The 16,895-nt window shown below is 45.5% G+C and overlaps 1 long non-coding RNA gene across 3 annotated transcripts in view; it reads left to right on the top strand.

Annotated features, from left to right (window-relative positions):
- LOC102989682 (uncharacterized) overlaps window positions 1-16,895 on the top strand; it is a 110,269-nt gene that overhangs the window by 91,075 nt on the left and 2,299 nt on the right. For all 3 annotated transcript variants that reach the window (XR_002890664.2, XR_448688.3, XR_002890665.2), the window contains exons 3-4: window positions 10,689-10,771; window positions 11,022-11,142. This is a non-coding gene — a long non-coding RNA (uncharacterized lncRNA). The remainder of the gene's footprint in view (window positions 1-10,688; window positions 10,772-11,021; window positions 11,143-16,895) is intronic.

Here is a 16,895-nt window from a genome sequence, read left to right on the forward strand (position 1 = left end):
GGCTGCATTGGGGCTTCGTTGCTGCGCGCGGGCTTTCTCTAGTTGCGGAGAGTGGGGGCTACTCTTCCTTGTGGTGCGCGGGCTTCTCGTTGTGGTGGCTTCTCTTGCTGCGGAGCACGGGCTCTAGGCACGTGGGCTGCAGTAGTTGTGACACGCGGGCTGAGTAGTTGTGGCTCGCGGGCTCTAGAGCGCAGGCTCAGTAGTTGTGGCACACGGGCTTAGTCGCTCCACGGCATGTGGGATCTTTCCGGACCAGGGCTCGGACCCGTGTCCCCTGCATTGGCAGGCAGATTCTTAACCACTGCGCCACGAGAGAAGTCCCTGGGCAATTCTTCTGCTCCTCCTGGCATCGCTGCGATCACTCAGTGGTATTCGCTGGCTGCCTGGCTGGGCAGGAAGGTCAAGGTGGACCATGACGAGTGCCTGGGCAGGAAAAACTAGAATGTTTGGGTCACTGGACTGCGCTCCTTCTTTATGCCACTCCGGGCCCCTCCAGTTGGTGAGTGTGACTTTGTACGTGGTGACTGTAAGAGTGAGCGTTCCAAGAGACAGGAATTGGAAGCTGCCAATCTCTTGAAGCCTGGGCACCAAAATGGGCACAGCATCTCTTCTGCCGTACTCCATTCGTCAAAGAAGTCACAAAGGCCACCCAGATTGAAAGGGGATGGGACGAGAGCCTAGTCTCTGTCCTCTCTATGGGAGGAGTGTGAAAGCACGGGTGGCCAGCTTGAATCTGTCACCTCTCCTATCTGCCGGGAATCGTGAGAGATGCTGTTAAGTAAAAGAGCGAATAACATGAGTACTGCTATTTTGTTCCCTTTTTCTTTTCTCTGGGTTAAGTCCAGATCTGGGGGTAGACTTTCCCATTTCCCCAAGTTACTAGAGAAATTCTGCTTGACATTGTAGTGGGGGTGAGTGAAGCAGCGAGATGAGAGGCAGAATCTGGGCAGCGTGGGGCTACTCTTAGGTGGTCACGTGGGCTGGGGGTGAGATCCAGGAGAGAAGACACTGCAGCTGAGATGACCGTGCCGCGGAAGGGCGCGCAGGGGTAGGGTGGCAAAGAGGAAGGCGCTGTGGCGATCGTCGGGAAGGGAGGACCTTGACGTTGTCTGAATCTGAGTTCCTTCTAAAAGCAGAGCCTGAAAATGAAGACTTGGGTGCAGGGAGTTCCTTTGGGAAGTGACCCCCCCCAGGAAGCATGGGGAGGGGGAGGGGAAGGAAACGAGTGAAGGGTGAGCTGTGGGGCAGGTGGGCTTCTGGGGCTCAGTCGTGCTGGAGCCCCCGGGAGACTCTGCAGGAGCCACTCCAGAGTTGTCAACTTAAGAGCAGCAAAGCTGCGCTATTTATACACCAAATTCCTTCCGTCGTTGATCAAGCGTTGATCCTAGGGTCTTAGGCTTCCAGTACTTTTGCCCCACTCTGCACTGGTGACCATGCCAGGATAGTCACTGTGTCCAGGAGCTGCCTGTTGGTGGCCTCCAGGGTGGCTCTGAAGGTCTGCCGAGACGGTTTATGATGAATTTCTAGTCCTTTTGCGTGGGACATGGACAGGGCCTCTGCCTCACACGCCTCCAGGGGGCGCCCGTCACACTGTCTTCCATGTGAAGGGTGCCCCCCTGGATGTGCCCCGTAACCCACCCCCTCCTCCACCTTCCCACGAATTCATCATTACAACCCACAAGGCCCACGAATGCTTTGGGAGCCAGCAGATTCTCTCTGAGGTACGTAACGAATGCCAAGTCCTAAGTCAAGGTTGGCTCTGGGCCAAAACAAAGACACTGGGGACAAGTGGTGCTTGCGGTTACCCCGTACTGGTCTCCGTGCAGCACAGAGTCCAGGAAGAAGGGGAAAGAAGCACCTTCATAAACACCAGGCCAACCTCTGGGACCCCTTTTCGTGTTTTCCAGTGCTTAAGAAACACATGGAGTACTTAGTCCGCTGAGGGCAGACCAAGTTAGCAGGTTCGTTCACCCTTTGTGGAGAAAGTGACTTGACCCCTCTGAGTTTCTGTCTCCCCATCTAGAGTCATCTCTGAGGCCTCTTAATACCCTACCAGGCTGTGATCTGTGATTCTACGGGGAAGGAGTGAGACGATGCGTCTCAGTGAACGCTGGGAAGTTAAAAGTACTGTACAGACTGAAAGCTTTCATGCGATTGTAACTGTTATGGCAACACAGAGCGCTCTGTGGAAACAGCCTCCACCTCGGTTTATGCTCCTCCTGTAGGAGCCCTGACCCCACGCTCCATCACCCTGCCTCCCAGACTCCTAGCAGGATCTCTGTGTCCTTGGTTACTCCGTGAAACCTATGTTGAGCGACTCTGCCTTTCTAGTGGTCTCCTCTTGACAGGGGAAGAGGGCACCCCAGACCCCTAGTTCATCCATATGCCCTAAGATGCCTCGGGCCACACCACAAGGGTCCATTCACCAGTTCATGCCCATACCGCATTCTGCGTGGACTCTCATGGGTGTGTTGAGACAGGCAGGCCTTTTTGTTCCAACTGCCCTCGGTTAGGGGGCCTTTTCAATGGTCCTGGTTCTAAAATTATCTCTAGACTGCCTCCTTAGGATGCTCTTGACTGCAGGTGACAGAAACCCCCAAGACAGGAAGAGCTCCAAGATGATACTTCAAGGCTCCTCTCCTCTCTAATCCTCTCAGCTCTGCCTTTCTGGGTATGTGTGTTCAGTTTCAGCCTCCAACTGGTCCCAAAAAGGCTGCTGAAGTTCCAGGCATCACATGCAGGTACACAATCTCTAATAGCAAAGAACAGGCCCTTCCAGCCAGAGATGATATTCAAAATATTCAGCAACCAGTACAGCAGGGTATGGGCCAGTGAGAAGAAACTCTAGCTATACTGGCATGGGCCTGCTGAATGTCAGTGTTTCCAGGGTTGCTTCTGTAAGAGGAAGGAGGGCCCCCACCAGAATTAGCTCATAGCTCATTGGCCGGCAGTGGATCACATGACCCCACCAGTTTCTGGGGGTTAGAATGGTAAAGATTTTGCCATGAATTGGGGATGGAATCCCCTTTCTTGAGGGTGGACGTGTGAATTAGATTCGGGTTCCTTTAGCAGGTTGGAGGCTGGGGGAACCCGTCAATCTCACCTGCTTCCCAGGCTCACACCTCTCCACCATCACCCCTCCGAAATCAGACTCCTTATGCCGGCCTCAGAGACACTGTTAAATCCGACCTGAATATCTTGTGTGTGTGTTTTTAAAAACATTTTATTTTGAAAACACTGCAAACCTACAGATTTGAAATTGCAAGAATAGGGCCACAAACTCCCATATACACTTCACCCAGATTCACCCATTATTGACATTTTACCATGGTTACTCTGTCTCTCTCTCCACACACACACACTCAGTTGTTGTTACTTTGGTGGAATAATTTAGTCAGTGGCAGACATCTTTTTTTTTCTTTTGCTTTTTTAAAAAAACTTTTTATTTTATATTGTAGTATAGTTGATTAACAATGTTGTGACAGTTTCAGGTGTACAGCAAAGTGATTCAGTTATACATATACACGTATCCTTTTTTTTTTTTTTTTTTTTGGCTGTGCTGGGTCTTTGTTGCGGCGTGCGGGCTTCTCTCTAGTTGTGGCACACAGGCTTCTCTAGTTACAGTGCACAGGCTCCAGAGCGCGCGGGCTCAGTAGTTGTGGCACGCAGGCTTAGTTTCCCTGCAGCGTGTGTGATCTTAGTTCCCTGATCGGGGATCAAACCCACGTCCCCTGCATTGGAAGATGGATTCTTAACCACTGCACCACCAGGGAAGTCCCCCATGTATCTATACTTTTTCAAATTCTTTTCCCATTTAGGTTGTTACATAACGTTGAGCAGAGTTCCCTATGCTATACAGTAGGTCCTTGTTGGTTATCCATTTAAAATATAGCAGTGTGGGGCTTCCCTGGTGGCGCAGTGGTTAAGAATCCGCCTGCCAATGCAGAGGACACAGGTTCAAGCCCTGGTCCGGGGAGATCCCACATGCCGCGGAGCAACTAAGCCCGCGAGGCACAACTGCTGAAGCCCGCATGCCTCGGGGAGACCCCACATGCCGCGGAGCAACTAAGCCCGCGAGGCACAACTGCTGAAGCCCGCATGCCTAGAGCCCGTGCTCTGCAACAAGAGAAGCCACCGCAGTGGAAAGCCCGCGCACGGCAACGAAGTGTAGCCCCCGCTCGCCGCAACTAGAGAAAGCCCGCCGCAGCAACGAAGACCCAACGCAGCCATCAATCAATCAATCAATCTAAAAAAAAAAAAAAAAAAAATATATATATATATATATATATATATATATATATATATATAGCAGTGTGTACCTGTCAATCCTAAACTCCCTATCTTCACTCCTAAATCTTGAGTGTGATTCTCCAAAGAACAAAGACATTTGCTTACATAATCACAGTACAATGATCACATTCAGGGAATTGAACAGTAATGCAATACTATTATCTAACACAGAGCACATATTCACATTTCACCAGTTGTCCTGAAATTGTGCCCTTTAGTGATTGCTCTGCTCCAGGGTTTTATCCAGGGTCACATATTATTTCTGGCCACCTGGTCACTTCACTCCCCTTCAGCCTGGACCACCTCCTCAGCCTGACCTTTGTTGTTCCTGATACTGACAGTTTTGAAAAGTACAGCCCCTTTTTGCAAAATGTCACTCAGTTTGGGTTTGTTTGATGTTTTCTTATGGTTAGATTCAGCTGAGCATCTTGGTTTTGCCCCTTTGCTGCTTTCTGCAACTGAAAGTGCTTTAAGCTTTTATGAAAGTTATCTTTATGATGTCTGCAAAGTATAAATACTATTCGGTTCAGTTAGGCCCATTTCATGGATGGACAGACTGAACACTTCTAAGTGAGTCAATTTGGGAGAGCCTAGGATAAGGTTAATCGAAGAGGGCTTGTGACCAACCAGCAATTTCTGCTCAGCTGCCTGCCTTTCTACCTCTCCCTTGCTCACACCCCATCTCCCCTTCTCCTTGGGCTTCATTGATAGGCGAATTAATGAATGTTTGGCCAGGCGGCAGGGGGGTGGGGGTGGCCAGGAGGCTGTTTAGAGCCTGCAGAGCTTGCTTTTTAGGTAAGGTGGGGATGAGTCTGCCAGCAGCCTTCCAGTGACAAGGGCGTGATGGATTTCCCCCCATTCTTTGATATCAGTGCTTTTGTTAGTTTGCATTTTATTCAGTGCCTTTTCTCTCGGCAACTCAAGGCCTTTTGCAGAGTCTTACGTAACGAAAAATAATTCTGCAAAGTAGGCAGACCGGGCAAGGCCACAATACGTAAACCACATTCCTTATACTCACACGCAGCAGCCTTGCTGGGGCCCATCTGTGTCGGGGCAGCAACATTTGACATTTGTGGCACTTAGAGACCATAAGGGAGCAAAGACATAGGCAAAGGGGGATGCAGTTGCCTTTGCTAAGCTCCAAGGAGGCCCCTCTCCCTGTGCTTGGGTGACTGACTCTTAAATAAGAAAAGGAGGGACTTTAAGAGAGAGAAGTAAGGGAGGGAGGAATGATCAAAAGGAAGGAGTCAGTGCATACAGGAAAAGGCACTCAACAACCTTGGTCATCGGGAAATGTAAATTCAAACCACTCTGAGATCATGTATACCCATCAGAATGACTCATACGTCAAAACTAATACTAAGTTCCGGTAAGGATGGGGAGCGACTGGAACTTCATAGGCTGCTGATTGACTAGAACTTGGCACAGCCATTATGGAAAACTGAACGGTAACCACTAAACTGAACAGATTCTCACCCTATGACCCAACAGTTCCTCTCCTGGGGAGATACCCACAGGTGAGTACATACGTTCACTAATAGAGCTGCAAAATAACGTTCATTACACTATTCCATTATCCCAAAACTAGGGACTACCCAAATGTTCATCAGAAGTACAAAGGATAAATAAAGTGTGGTGCATTTATGTTGTGGGATATTATGCAGCAATGAAAAAGGACAAGCTACTTCTTTGTATAATATATAGACACTCTCATGTACAGAATGTGGAGTGAAAGAAGACAGACAATAAAGACTGAATTCTGCATAATTTTATCTACATAAAGTTTAAAACCAGGCTAAAGTAATCTGTGGGGACAGAAATGAGAAGAGTGGTTACCTACTAACTGGGAGGCATGAAGGGGCCATCTGGGGTGCTGGTAGTGGTCTGTATCTTGACCTTGGTGCTGAAGAACACATGAGTTTACTTGTAAAAATTCATTGAGCTGTACATTGATGACGTGATACTTCAAAAAAGGTTTACAATAAGGCAGGGAGGAGGAAGAGTAAGGGAAACACAGACGTGCCTCTATTGGTGAGCGGGTTGGATTCCACGAACTGTCCTTGAATCCATTTGTTCCTTAATCCAAAGGGACCATCACTCACTCCACCTGTTCGTGGTAGCAGAGTTAGTATACTTTTTTATTTTCTGGCACTTGGCTTTCCATCAAAGTTTGTGGGCCAAAATTTCATAAGCAGAGAAGCTTCTATTTAGAGCAAGGCTAAGGGCATTAGCGATTTATGACTTCATTCATTGATTCATTCATTCAACCATCAAAGACAGGATAAGTTATGTGATTCTGGAAGCCTTTGGCTAGAACTATTCATTTCTAGATGTCCTCTCACCAGCAACAAGACATTTCAACCCATCTGGGGAAAAAGTCAGAGGTGGGATGGGGACTGTAAAAACTGCCTTCTATCCCATTTTCCCTAGATTTCTGAATTGGGAGGCTAATTCCTGCCAGAGTGGAAGATGACAAGGTAGTGACAGCTTTGAAAGAGGGTGTACTAGTTTCCCAGGGCCACCATAACAAAGTACTGCAAACTGGGTGGTGTCAACAACAGAAATGTCTTGACCCATCGTTCTGGGGGCTAGAAGTCCAAGATCAAGGTGTGGTGGGCAGGGTTGGTTCCTTCTGAGGGTGTGAGGGAGAATCTGTCGCAGGCCTCTCACCTAGATTCTAGTGGTTTGCTGGCAGTCTTTGGCGTTCTTTGGTGTGTGTCTGTCCTCAAATTTCCCCTTTTTATAAGGACACCAGTCATACTGGACTATGGCCCACTCTAATGACTTCATTTTAACGTGATTACCTCTGCAAACCTTATATCCTAATAAGGTCACATTCTGAAGTACTGGGGGGTTAGGGCTTCAACATACAAGCATACCTCGTTTATTGCACTTCGCTTTATTGCACCTCACAGATACTGTGTTTTTTACAAATTGAAGGTTTGTAGCAACTCTCGGTTGAACAGTCTATTGGTGCCATTTTTCCAATAGCGTTTGCTCACTTCGTTTCTCTGAGTCGCATTTTGGTAATTCTTGCAATATTTCAAACTTTTTTACTGTTATTATATTTGTTATGGTGATCTGTGATCAGTGATCTGTGGTGTTACTATGGTCATTGTTTTGGGGTGCCACGAACCGCACCATGTAAGATGGCGAACTTAATCGATAAATGTTGTGTGTGCGTTCTGACTGCTCCACTGCCTGGCCATTCCCCCATCTCTCCCCTTCTTCTTGGGCCTCCCTATTCCCGAGACACAACGATATCAAAATTAGGCCAATGAATAACCCTACAGTGACTTCTAAATGTTCAAGTGAAAGGGAGGGTCGCATGTCTCTGACTTTAAATCAAAAGCTAGAAATGATGAACTTAGTGAGGAAGGCACATCGAAAGCCAAGATAGGCCGGAAGCTAGGCCTCTTGCATGAAACAGTTAGCCAAGTTGTGAATACAAAGGAAAAGTTCTTGAAGGAAATCAAAAGTGCTACTCCAGGGAACAGACAAATGATAAGAAAGCAAACAACCTTATTGCTGATATGGAGAAAGTTCTAGTGGTCTGGATAGAAGATCAAACCAACCACAACATTCCCTTAAGCCAAAGCCTAATCCAGAGCAAGGCCCCAACTTTCTTTAATTCTGTGAAGGCTGAGAGGGGTGAGAAAGCTGCAGAAGAAAAGTGTGAAGCTAGCAGAGGTTGGTTCATGAGACTGAAGGAAAGAAGCTGTCTCCAGAACATCAAAGTGCAAGGTGCAGCAGCAAGGACTGATGTAGAAGCTGCAGCAAGTTACCCAGAAGATCCAGCTAAGATCATTAATGAAAGTGGTTACACTAAACAACAGATCTTCAATGTAGGCGAAACAGCCTTCTATTGGAAGAAGCTGCCATGTAGGACTCTTCTAGCTAGAGAGGAGAAGTCAGTGCCTGGCTTCAGAGGACAGGGTGACTCTCTTGTTAGGAGCTAATGATGCAGCTGGCACCTTTAAGTTGAAGCCAATGCTCATTTACCATTCCGAAAATCCTAGGAGCCTTAAGAATTATGCTAAATCTACTCAGCCTCTGCTCTATAAATAGAACAACAAAGCCTGGATAATAGCACATCTGTTTACAACATGGTTTACTGAATATATGGAGCCCACTGTTGAGACCTACTGCTCAGAAAAAAAGATTTGTTTCAAGATATTGCTGCTCATTGACAGTGTACCCAAATGCTCTGATGGAGATGTGCAGTGAGATTCACGTTGTTTTCATGCCTGCTAACGTAACATCCATTCTGTGGCCCATGGATCAAGGAGTCATTTCGACTTTCAAGTCTTATTATTTGGGAAATACATTTCATAAGGCTGTAGCTGCCACAGATAGTGATTCCTCTGATGGATCTGGGCAAAGCCAATTGAAGACCTTCTGGAAAGGATTCACCATTCTTGATGCCATTAAGAACTTTCGTGATTCGTGGGAAGAGGTCAAAATATCACATTAACAGGGATTTGGGAGAAGTTGATTCCAGCCCTCTTGGATGACTCTGGGGCGTTCAAGACTTCAGTGGAGGAAGGAACTGCAGATGTGGTGGAAATAGCGAGAGAACTAGAATTACAAGTGGAGCCTGAAGATGTGTCTGAATCGCTGCAATCTCATGATAAAACGGTAACGGATGAGGAGTTGCTTCTTATGGATGAGCAAAGAAAGTGGTTTCTTGAAATGGAATCTACTCCTGGTGACGATGCTGTGAAGATTGTTGAAGTGACGACAAAGGATTTCGAATATGACAGAAACTAAACTTAGTTGATAAAGCAGCGGCAGGGTTTGAGAGGATTGACTCCAATTTTTGAAAGATGTTCTACTGTGGGTAAAATGCTATCAAACAGCATTATATGCTACAGAGAAATCGTTTGTGAAAGGAAGAGTCGATCGACGTGGCAGACTTCATTGTCTCATTTTAAGAAATTACCACGGACACCCCAACCTTCAGCTACCACCACCCTGATCAGTCAGCAGCCGTCAACATAGAGGCAAGACCCTCCACCAGCAAAAAGGTTACAACTCACAGGAGACTCAGATGATGGATTGCGTTTTTTGAGCAATGAAGTATTTTTACATTAAGATATGTACATTTTTAAAGGCATAGTGCTGTTGCACCACTTAACACATTATTGACTGGGGGATTTTTGCAGAAACTAACGCCTGTGGCCGGCGATTTGTTCTGTAAGTGAATATTGAAACACCCGCGTTTGAGTAAATATCAATAGCTTTTTTTGCACTTAATGTATTTACCTGAAACTTTGTTCACGTCTTACTAAAGCATTCTAATATTTCGTTAGAGCGTGATAGGCGGTATAGCAGGCACCTCTGTGCAGGGGAACAGAACATCTGTTACAAATATACCGTGTTTCACTGTGCTTTCCCCTGGAAGAGCAGACTCTATACTTTCTGGAAGCATTTTTTTTTTTAGTCCTGTGGGTGTATCATTTCCTCTAGAAGATGTTCGTTTATTTTACCTGATGGTCGACAAGGTGGGTCTTTGCAGGGGGCTCTTTCAGAAACGCCACGAGAAGGACCAGGTGCGGGACTACCACTACATTCACCAGGATGGTCAGTTACCCATTCTCTAGCTACTGCTAACAGAAAGTGCTTGTAAGACATTTTATTCTGTGCACTAAGGCTACAATAAATTTTAAACGCATTGAATACACCACAGTCAATCAAATAGAAACCCACTTTCTTTTACCATTTTCGAGTTTTCCAGAGGATATTGAAGTTTGCCAGATATTGATCAGATCGATCAACTCCTTTCGTATATTTGTTGTACTCTAATATACAAGTGGGCTTAGTTATCTGATGGCCAGTCCTCCTGTCTTCCTTTCCTGTCGATGCTGTGGAGGTGTCATGAATAGTGTCACCATGCGGACTAACCTCTTGTCTTTCCATATAAGACGAATCACTTCTCCCTTCTGTAAGAATGTCATTTCTCCCCTCTGTAGATTTTTAGCTTTCTCCTTTAATTGGTTTGGTAGACCACGACTCTCTCTTATAGTCCCACAAACTCTGGTTTTATTTTTCAACAATATTTTAGATGTGGACACACTTGTAATAATTGTCTTGGTAAATATGGTGCCATGAACCAAGATAAGGTTGTAGGACCGATAATATTGTTTCTTACAGTTTCTGTCCTTCACCCGTGTAAATCTCAAGTTTGCATATATATCCAGTTTCACTTTCGCTAACCATCCTGACCAAAATTCCATATTTTGGAAGTTTTCCGGGACTATAGGTTTTGAATCTGAGTCGTCCTCTCCACTTTATCATTGCCTCCTCAAGTGATAGCTCTTGTTTGGGTATATAGATCGATTTAAATTTTGGTAGAAAATAATACAAAAGAGATTTAACTTTTGAAATTCTGTCTGCAGGAAGTGGAGCTTCTGAGTTATCATTAAAGTGAAGAAATGTCATTATTTGTTTGAACCTTCTTCTCGTCATAATCTTTGGAAAGGTAGGTGTTTCAAGTAAGGGATCAGTCGATCAATATTCTTTCCAGTGTGACTTTCTTATTTGTCCCATCAAAATTACTAATCCAAGAAACTTCTCCGTGTCACTATTTGTTACATCAGTCCATTTTAAAGCCTTATCATACTTTTTATATGATTTTTCATTCTGTTGGTGATACAAGTTTGTTTGAGAAGCGACCAACTTGAAAAAGGCGTTCCAAAAATTAATTCTGTTGTTTCACGAACACTTTGCAGGTTATTATATTCAGTAGTTACACATGACACACCTGTAAAGTCTTCTAATTTTCGTGAAATGTGAAGTCTTCTAATTTTCAATCTACTCTTCTGTAGAAGCAAAGGAGCATTCTCCAGCACCGTGAGTTTCATTTTCACTTTCCGTATCAGAATCAATCACTAAGGTTTTTTTGTCTTTTGTTTGGTCTAATATTCACATTGTCTGAATCAGAACTATATTCTGAAGAACTGTCATCTTCTGAGATGCTAGTATATATGTTGCTCGGACAATCAGAGAAAGTATCGGTAGCTGCATAAAATTCACTAGAAAATTTTTCGTCACTCAAAACTTCGCAATGCGTTATTTTTTGAAAATTTTACGGTGGTAAACTTGCATTTATAATATACACAAGGTTGGGACAAAAACCTAACGGAGCAAAATGTGAATGATAGCGAGAATCATAAGTTGTATAATGGACCCTTGATCAATTTTAAGCTCTAACAGCTTCGCATGGTGATGTTAATTGTATCACTCTCTAAGAAACGTATTGATATGTCTCCGGTCAATAACGTTCGGGTAGCAAAAGATGTATTAATACATCTCCGGTCAATAAATTGTTAATTGACTATAGTATAGTGTAAACATAACTTTCATATGCAATGGCAAACCAAAAATGGGTGTGACTTGCTTTATTGTAATATTCACTTTATTGTGGTGGTCTAGAGCCAAACCCACAGTATCTCCAAAGTCTGCCTGTATATTTTGGTGGAGGATACAATTTAGCCAGAGGGGAATGACTCCATTCAACACTGTCCCTCCCTGTCCCTACACTGTGTCTGGCTGATGAGGGACCGGTAGCTTCTTTTTCTTTTTTAATTTAATTTTCATTCTATATTGGAGTATAGTTGATTTACAATGTTGTGTTAGTTTCAGGTGTACAGCAAAGTGATTCAGTTATTCATATACATATATCCATTCTTTTACAGATTCTTTTCCCATATAGGTTATTACAGATTATTGAGTAGAGCTCCCTGTGCTATACAGTAGGTCCTTGTTGGTTATCTTTTTTTATATATAGTAGTGTGTATATGTTAACCCCAATTCCTAATTTATCCCTCCCCCCACCTTTCCCCTTTGGTAACCATAAGTTTGTTTTCGAAGTCTGTGAGTCTGTTTCTGTTTTGTAAATAAGTTCGTTTGTATCATTTTTTCAGATTCCACATATAAGTGATATCATGTGATATTTGTCTTTCTCTATCTGACTTACTTCACTTAGTATGGTAATCCCTAGGTCCATCCATGTTGTTGCAAATGGCATTATTTCATTCCTTTTCATGGCTGAGTAATATTCCACTGTATTTATGTACCACATCTTCTTTATCCATTCCTCTGTCAATGGACATTTAGGTTGCTTCCATGTCTTGGCTCTTGTAAATAGTGCTGCAATGAACGTTGAGTGCATGTATCTTTTCGAATTATGGTTTTCCCTGGATATATGCCCAGGAGTGGGATTGCTGGATCATATGGTAGTTCTATTTTAGTTTTTTTTAAGGAACCTCCATACTGTTCTCCATAATAATTGTACCAATTTACATTCCCATGAACAGTGTAGGAAGGTTCCCTTTTCTCCACGCCCTCTCCACATTTATTGTTTGTAGACTTTTTGATGACGGCCATTCTGACCAGTGTGAAATGATAACTCACTTTAGTTTTGATTTGCATTTCTCTAATGATTAATGATGTTGAGCATTCTTTCATGTGTTTGTTGGCAATCTGTATATCTTCTTTGGAGAAATGTCTATTTAGGTTTTCTGCCCATTTTTTATTGGGTTGTTTGTTTTTTTGATATTGAGCTGCATGAGCTGTTTGTATATTTTGGAGATTAATCCCTTGTTGGTTGCTTCATCTGCAAATATTTTCTCCCATTCTGTGGGTCGTCTTTTTGTTTTGTTTGCAGTTTCCTTTGATGTGCAAAATGTTTTAAGTTTAATTAGGTCCCATTTGTTTATTTTTGGTTTTATTTTTATTACTCTGGGAGGTGGATCCAAAAAGATATTGCTGCGGTTTATGTCAAAGACTGTTCTGCCTATGTTTTCCTCTAAGAGTTTTATAGTATCCGGTCTTACATTTAGGTCTTTAATCCATTTTGAGTTTATTTTTGTGTATGGCGTTAGAGAATGTTCTAGTTTCATTCTTTTAATGTAGCTGTCCAGTTTTCCCAGCACCGCTTACTGAAGAGACTTGTCTTTTCTCCATTGTATTGTCTTGCCTCCTTTGTCATTGATTAACTGACCCTAGGTGTCTGGATTTATTACTGGGCTTTCTATCCTGTTCCATTGATCTATATTTCTGTTTTTGTGCCAGTACCATACTGTTTTGATGACTGTAGCTTTGTAGTATAGTTGAAGTCAGGGAGCCTGATTCCTCCAGCTTCATTTTTCTTTCTCAGGATTGCTTTGGCTATTCGGGATCTTTTGTCAGTAACTTGTTAAGCATGTGGGGAGGGGAAAATGGTTGGCCTGAAGAAGAATTAAAGTGTCCCCCAGAGAGAAGGAGGAAAAGCTATGGAAACATCATCATGGCTGCAGGCACAGGCTCAGAAGCCAGGCAGGTTTGGTTCAAATTCTGGTTCCACACATGGACCCCCACTCTATTGTGTGACCTTGAACAAGTTAAAGTTAGGTTCTTTAAGCCTCTGTGTCCCCATCGTACCATACTGTTTTGATGACTGTAGCTTTGTAGTATAGTTGAAGTCAGGGAGCCTGATTCCTCCAGCTTCATTTTTCTTTCTCAGGATTGCTTTGGCTATTCGGGGTCTTTTGTCAGTAACTTGTTAAGCATGTGGGGAGGGGAAAATGGTTGGCCTGAAGAAGAATTAAAGTGTCCCCCAGAGAGAAGGAGGAAAAGCTATGGAAACATCATCATGGCTGCAGGCACAGGCTCAGAAGCCAGGCAGGTTTGGTTCAAATTCTGGTTCCACACATGGACCCCCACTCTATTGTGTGACCTTGAACAAGTTAAAGTTAGGTTCTTTAAGCCTCTGTGTCCCCATCTCTAAAGTTGGGACTCGACTTCCCACCTCCCAGGGTAGTCCTAGGGCTCAGCTTCAATCGTACATGTAAGGTGGATTATGCTGTGCTTCATGCCAGACAGCACATAAGACAAGCGAGGAATTATTGTTTGGTCCTGGAATAGACTCAAGGAGGGCAAAAACATTCAGTTGGGGCTGTAGTAGCTGTGGAGAGAGCAGTTTTAAAATGAGTAACCATTTTTTCAGTGATTTAAGGCATATGGGGGTCTGTTTTTTAAAATGCAAACCCCATAGAAGGGTTCAAGGTGCAAAGGGCCTCTCCGCAGTATATGCCGTAGGCCTTCAGGCCCACATTCCTAGAATTTTTTTTGATACACAGATGGGACCACAGCAGATGCTGTCTGTCGTACCCACTCACCTCCCCTGGATCACCCCCACCCACTCCCAGAGGCACCTGCAGACATTTCTATCAAAGTTTACCTCTTCCTGTATCTCTCTGTGTCAGGATGATTGCTGGCCAAGGAGATATCTGCTGGAACTCGGGGTTGGCTGGAAGTAAGTGTCCAGGAATGAATGCCCCTCGACCAATGAAGGACTGGAGTTGGTGGATAAATACCCCAGCTTCCTAGCCCCTTGGTGGCATGATCCTGAGGCACGTTCCACACAGACCCTTAGCAGGTCCCCACGGGACTGAGCCCCAGATGCCTACAGCAGGAACCCACTAACTGATACAGCCTTTATCGGCATCCCCCCTGCCCTGTCTCGCTTCCCTCTTCCTCACTGTGCTTCCTGGATCACCTCCCAAGTAATGACATGCACCCAGATTCTTGTCTCAAGGTCTGCTTTGGGGGAAATCCAACGAAGACTGGGATAATACTGTCACACACTGGTCTGCACGGAACTTTCTTCAGCTAGCAGTATGGCTCCCAGGCCTTTTCCCATCAGCACATACCGAAGGTCTGTTTATCATTCGAAAGTCTGGGTGCGCCATATTTAATTTAGCCAGTCCTCTTCCGATGGACATTTAGGTTGCTTCCAGGTTTGGGCTGTTATGAACAATGCAGCAATGAGCAGCTCCGTGCACGTATCTTTCTGAAAATGGGCAAATCGATCTGAAGGATTACTTTCTAGAAGTCCAATTGCTAGGTCAAAAGCTAAGGGAACAGTTTAGCTCAGGACCCAAGGGTGGAGTTGGAGTTCCAGATTGGAGGTGACAGCAGTAGAGTGGCTCAAGCCTGGGGACACTGTTTGCAGTAAGGAGCCAGCATGCCTGAAAAGGGCCTGCCTGCCAGGAGATTCTACCCAAGGGTCTCTGTGCATTTGCAGGGGGCTTCTGTGTGCTCTTTGTGCTGGGTGGTGGGCCCACTGCGGCAGAAGGGGCTTCCCTTCTGCTTCCCCTGGAGTCAGTGTTTCCGAGAAGAATCCCACCATCCGTTTCACCTGCCCACACCCCGCTGCCACGTTCATGCCATATAGTTGTTTGTCGAGCCAAAGTCTCCCGTTATTCAGATGAAGAACAACTTGTTTTGAGAGAGCGCACTTCTGAGATCTTCAGGCTCTTCCTTCCGGCCGATGAAATTAATTTTGAAGGTAGGAGGAATCGGGGAGGAGGCCAGGAACGAGTCCATAGCACACGCAGGGAGTGTTTTCTATAATTTGGTTGCTCTTTCCACTCATGAATACTTACAGTGTTTGCCTGATCATCAGCCTGTGCAGAAAACAAATTTTAAAAGCATCAAAATACTTCTCTGTTCTCCTCTCGAGTTATTTTCTGGCTGCTGGCTGCCTACTTGATCTCACCTTAAGATGCAGAGAAAGGTGCCCCAGACCTTGCTCTGGGGACTTAAACTATCAGAGAGATGCGACGACCAAGGCTGGAAGCAGCAATGGCAACCACTGCTCAGAAGGTCAAGGTTAAGGACAGAGAGGAGCGAAAGGAGTACTCTTTCCCTGTCTTTTCCTTTTCCTTCCTTCTCTGGTTTCTCCTTTTCATCTTCTCTGTTTTCCTTTGTCATTGGAGGTGGGGAGCAGGGGCAGAGACGACACACACCACACACCCAGGACTCATGTGGCCTTAGGGGATGTTCTCTCAGCTGCATGGGGACCATCCCACTCCTGGAGCTGTGAGTCTGGAGAGAGATGGGGTCTGGAGAGAGATGTGGCAAAGGGAGCTGGTCCTCCCTGGCACCCCAGCAGAAGTGGCAAGTTGAATTCTGACCTTGTTGCCAAAGATGTGCGATTCAAAGGAGGGATGTAGTCAGAAGTGATTGGGAGGGGTGGTGATGCTGAGCAGCGACCTTATTTATTGAGCACTGACCCCATGCCAGGCCCATGTCATCAGACAGCCCAAAGTTCTCTTCCTTCATATCCAGGGGAAGCCACTGTGGCTGAGGAATCTCAGACGTGCATAGTCTCCAGGTGGCTGCAAATCCCGTCCCTCCCCCAGCTCCCTGCTGCCTGTCTTTCGCGCTCCTGACTCCCCCATTGAGAAGCAGTACAGTAGAGTGGCTGGGAACGGGGACCCTGGAGCCGCACGGTCTAGGCTAGAATCCCAGCACTACCACTGACCAGCTCCGAGACCTTGGACGACTTACTTAACTGCCTGTGCCTGTTTCCTCCTCTGGTTGCTGTGAGGGTCAGTGTTTGAGAACTGATTCTAACAGTGCCTGACGCATGGTCAGCACTGAATATAAGAAGTGTTTGTTGGGCTTCGCTGGTGGCGCAGTGGTTGGGAGTCCGCCTGCCGATGCAGGGGACGCGGGTTCGTGCCCCGGTCCGGGAGGATCCCACGTGCCGCGGAGCGGCTGGGCCCGTGAGCCACGGCCGCTGAGCCTGCGCGTCCGGAGCCTGTGCTCCGCAACGG

This window comes from Physeter macrocephalus, chromosome 21 (assembly GCF_002837175.3).
Source record: "Physeter macrocephalus isolate SW-GA chromosome 21, ASM283717v5, whole genome shotgun sequence".
NCBI classification, from domain to species: Eukaryota; Metazoa; Chordata; class Mammalia; order Artiodactyla; family Physeteridae; genus Physeter; species Physeter macrocephalus.